Source organism: Pteropus vampyrus, unplaced genomic scaffold, assembly GCF_000151845.1.
Source record: "Pteropus vampyrus isolate Shadow unplaced genomic scaffold, Pvam_2.0 Scaffold135, whole genome shotgun sequence".
Lineage (NCBI taxonomy): Eukaryota > Metazoa > Chordata > Mammalia > Chiroptera > Pteropodidae > Pteropus > Pteropus vampyrus.
This window is the reverse complement of record NW_011888916.1, coordinates 1,469,374-1,474,138: the sequence shown is the minus strand read 5'-3', so window position 1 is coordinate 1,474,138 and position 4,765 is coordinate 1,469,374. Positions and strand designations below refer to the sequence as shown.

The following is a 4,765-nucleotide window of genomic DNA, read 5'->3' as shown; positions in this document are numbered from 1 at the left end:
TGGCTCCCTATCACTGACAAGATAAAATCCAAGCCCTTTCCAGGCCTAACTCCAGCTAGCCTCAGCCATCACTCCAGCTCTCCCAGACAGTACCCAACCAGACACACCCTCACGCAGACACACCACACTCTACACAAGCTGAATTACTTGAAGCGTTCACCTCTCATAATTTTGCATATGCCATTCCCTCTGCCTAAAATACTGTTCCACCTTCCCTTGACAAAATCATCCTTCAAGATAAATTGGATGCCATCTCCTCTAGGAGGGATAGTGATGTGCTTTCTACATGGTCCCACGATCCGTGAGTATCTGTGCTTGCCTGTCTCTGCTTCTGTCCCTAGAAGAGGGGAGACCCTGCCGATATGGAATGGCAGGACTGAACCACAACAATTGGAAACTAAAACCTAATCTCAGCCCCGGAAGGAACTCCACACCCGGCTCCGGCGGGAAACGCCCTTACCTCTCCCCGCAAACTAGAAGAGGGATTCCAGGAACACCCACAGAGAGGAAGAGTTGCGGCCCACAGAGAGGAAGAGTTGCGGCAGCCTGGCGCAGGTAGCTGGTGTCATCAACCAGACCGGAGCTGCCTGCGATTTGCATACCCATGGTGCACCACGAAAAACACCACGAAAAACACCACGACGCTTGAGTTCCAGCCCCACGGGGATTTGCCCACTGTTGCAGAGCACAGAGCTTGTTAGAATGAGTGATTTAAACACTTACACCAGGCCGGGAAAGCGAACCACGCAGGCACTGAACAACCATAACTGTGCTGACGGTTACCTTGCTCTGGGAGGTTCCGAGCGGAAATTGGAAAACATACTCTGGTTTTTCTTCAAATCGTATAAATCTTTCGCCTTTTACTAAAGATTTCCGTGGAGAGAAACAATTATGAGTTTTTCAACCAATTTTTTGAAGCCTCATTTTTATGAGGCTACTCTTTTGCGGTTAAAAGATAGAAGTTAGTCTTCCAGAGTGGTTTGTGTTCTGGTTGCTATGAAGTTTAAAAAGTGTGCCTTGTTCAAGGTTTTTTAGTTGGAGAGGTACAGGAAGTAGTTCTCTTCTCAGAAGTAATGCCTGTGGGCAATTTAGTATATAGTATAACTTTTTATCGTACTGGTTGTGTGCCAGTTTTCCATACTTGAAAATATAAGCTTCCTTGTTTTAAGGATTTTATTTTTTCAGTGGAGACAAACACTAAAAACTTGCATAAATAGCACAACCCAGGATAAATAATATACGAACTCAGAAGTGCCACGTAGAAAAAGATCATTACGAAAGAACAGACAGGATACTTGCCGAATGTTCCTGGGTCTTAGACCAAGGTCCTCCTGCCCATCTACATCCTTTTCGTAGGTAATCTAGTTCTATGGCTTTAAGTAAATGCCTATGGGAGGTCTCATAGCAAATAACCTCCGAATTTATAGCCATCAACAGGTCCCATTGACTCCCACATTCAAAGCATTATGCAACTACATTTTACCTCCTCTACAGCTACCATCCTGGTCCAAGAGCTCTTGATCCATTCATGCAATAGACTCCTCCCTCTTCTCCTTAGACTGCCCTTCCCCCATTTCTATCTCACCCTCCCCTTTTGTCACAATCCTCCACACAACAGCCAAATTATTATTTTTTTAATGTAAATCCACACACACACCACTCTCCTGCACAGAGCCCTCTTAATAATGCCTTTCCCGAGGACACGTGGCTCATGACCTTTCTTCAGGTCTATAGTTCAATGTTCTCTCATCAGAAGTCTACACTCACTACCTTATATGAAACAGCCCCACTCCCATCACATCCTTTTAACCAGCTTTATTTTTCTTCAGACCACGAACTACTCCCTGATAATAGCATACATTAATTTCTTTACTTTTCTGTATCTTTCTCCTCTTAGAAAGTAAGTTCCATAAGGCGGGGATTTTACCTGAGTTGTTTTCTGATGATTCCATGACCCTAAATCAATGTCTGGCACATGAGCACTCAATGAATATTTGTGGAACAAATATTAAATGAATTAATAGGTTTACTTTCTAAGCACATAATACAGTACTTAATCTGTCCTACTACAGTTCTAAGCACCTTACAAAATCTTCTTAAGAATGCTATTACATAGATTCTATTATATTCATTTATAAATAAGGAAAGTGAGGCATGGATAGATTAAATAGCCTCACTCAAGTCACAAAGCCAGAAAGTGGTGGAGCTGGTATTCAAACCCAAGCAGCCTGACTCCAAAAGAGGCATAATCTTAATCACTGTGCTACTGATGAGGTTCAGGACACACTACCCCAAAATATGGCATCTTGGCATAGTGAATATTTTAAGCTGAAGGAATCTGAGAAAACAATAAAGTCACTTTGACCTCCCCACTCCTCCCTACCCCCAACCCCTTTCCTTCTCCCTTGAAACAAGTGAGAGGAACCCTTCCTATACCAGAATAAACCATCCTTATCTCTAAAGACAAAGAGATTCCAGAAGAATCTTAACCAACAGGCCTTGCTAAATTCCCCCCAATTTACTACACTTACTTCATACTCTTGAACCTATCATATTCCTCCAAGACTACTTTATTCTCCATCAAATCTAGGATAAAAATACTCAGTTTTAACCATTTCTTCCAGTCTTCATTTCCTTAGGAAGGCTCCCATGTCATGTTAAACTTACATTGAATAAATGTTTATGCTTTTATCCTGTTAATGTCTTTGTCAGTTTAATTTTAAGACCCAGCTGGGATTTTAAAAGGGGCAAAGAAAATTTTTTCCTCCCCAGCACTTCTTTTTCTTTTAGCAAAAGAAATTGTGGGAGAAAAAAAAGACACTGTAATAAAGCTAACTGAAAGTAACCTCAAAGAGTGATCTGATCTTAAATTCCTGACTGGGCAAGTCATGGTGGGTAGTCAACCCAGGCCTATAACTTTCTTAGTAAAAGGCTTATCTTTGCCTTAAGCAAGCCCTGTCCATTGTTTCTGCACATCTAGGTTAACACACCTTCGAAATGCCTCTTTTTCAGAACACTGGGAAACTTAACCACTCTCAAGATAGCACTTATCTTGTTAACTATCCTGTTTTCCCCACCTTGCTTTCTCCCACCTTCATGCAGTCTTCCTTATGTTCCCGTCTTAATTCCAAACGTATAAAAGAAACTACACAATGGTCATTCTCCAGAGCATTTGAGATCTTGTTTCCCAGCACTGTTGTCAGTTGGCTTAACTGAAGTCTTGTAAAAATTCTCTACAGGTTTGGACATTGCTTACATTGACGGAATCTTGCTCTACTTGGTCTGCACTGTGCTTTTTTCAATAAAGATCATGGATATCTTTTTATATCACTGTAAAAATATATCATCATAGTTAACCAATTCTCTAGGTTAAACCAACCTCTAGGACATTAGTTTACTTTCAGTTTTCATTATCCAAATGATGCTGTCATGAAGTGGTATTAAAGGTAACCACATTTTCAGTCTTGAGAGATAATACTAAATAACTATCGTTAATCATGTGTGACATATTTTTGTATAAAATTCCTTAAACAGAAGTCTAACTTTATTTTCTTCCAAATAGTCAATTGTCCCTCATTTTAGATTGGTAGTATTTTGTTTTACAGCTCTTTTAAACTATTTATGGAATAACATAGCATTTAAGGAATAAAGTCATCAACAAACATTTACAGAGCATTGATTATGTGACAGGGACTAGAGAAGCAGAAATAAGGTCCCCAGCATCTATCTCCAGGGAGATTCAGATCCTCAGGAAGACTGAATGTGTAATGAATGAAAGAAGTAGAATGGGAGAGTCTTCAATAACTAAGAGAGTAAATCCAGAGCTATAGGACTAGTGCCAGAAGGACCCATGAATCCATGCAAAGACAGTTGTTGAGAAAAGAGCTGCTAACATTTGGAGCCACTGCTAATGCTCTGAAGGTGAAATAGATTATATTCTGACTTGAGTGCAATGGGGATGTTGAAGGGCTTAATAAGGGGAGTAGGGTTAACAATTTTAGATAAATCTAGTTGCAGTGTGTGAAATGGATTGAGGGAGAGGGGTGCATTAGAGTGAAGTCAGAAAGGCTCATTAGAGTCTGTTGCAGTAATTCCTGTCACAGATAGGATTGGCTGAACTGGAGCTGAGAAAGCTGAACCAACTGTAAAGATTTTGTAAGAGAGAAATATTTTTTTTTCTCTTTTTTGCTCTTTTGTGTGAGCTCTGTGTTTTTTAAGGGGAATATAAGATTTTCACGAGAAAAACAAACAGAAGTTTATTAACATGTATATCTCATGAATACATGGGAGATACCCAGGGAAAAAATGAGTACCTCTTTGAGTTGACCTGAAATACCAGCTTAAATACCATCTTCAGCTAAAGACAAAAAAAAAAAAAAGTGAGGGAAAAACCAGTTACCAGAATGCCACCAAGAAAAGCACGGCACACAAGGGTGAGGTTCGTTTGGCGGAGTTCAGTTGGGTGCCTTTTTCACTAAGATTCTCTTGAGTTAGTCATCCTTTTCTTGGAATAGAGAGGGAGGCATCCTTACAAATGGAGATTTCCTTCCAGGGTGAGATCCAGGTTTCTGGCTTGGGCATCCACGGAGATGAGAAACGCAATGAGGTCAGAACCGGGTAAAGATGAGGAAGCTCAATTTTGGACTAAGACCGAGGTGTCTGTGGGGCATGCGGAAAGCACTCTCCAGGAAAAAGGTCTGGAATTAAAGAGGGGGCTGAGCTGAAAAGTTATGACGTGCTTAGAATAGTAAACGGCGGCGACAGC

General features: G+C 40.8%; 1 long non-coding RNA gene and 1 other non-coding gene across 2 annotated transcripts in view; one reads left to right on the top strand and one right to left on the bottom strand.

Moving 5' to 3' along the window:
* LOC105297118 overlaps positions 1 to 554 on the bottom strand; it is a 74,097-nt gene extending 73,543 nt beyond the window's left edge. Inside the window, exon 1 of the long non-coding RNA XR_002782165.1 lies at positions 461 to 554. This is a non-coding gene — a long non-coding RNA (uncharacterized LOC105297118). The remainder of the gene's footprint in view (positions 1 to 460) is intronic.
* A 265-nt stretch (positions 555 to 819) lies between these two features.
* On the top strand, positions 820 to 936 carry LOC111744446. Its single transcript, XR_002782169.1, has one exon. It is a non-coding gene; the product is annotated as a U5 spliceosomal RNA (small nuclear RNA).
* Positions 937 to 4,765: the final 3,829 nt, after the last annotated feature.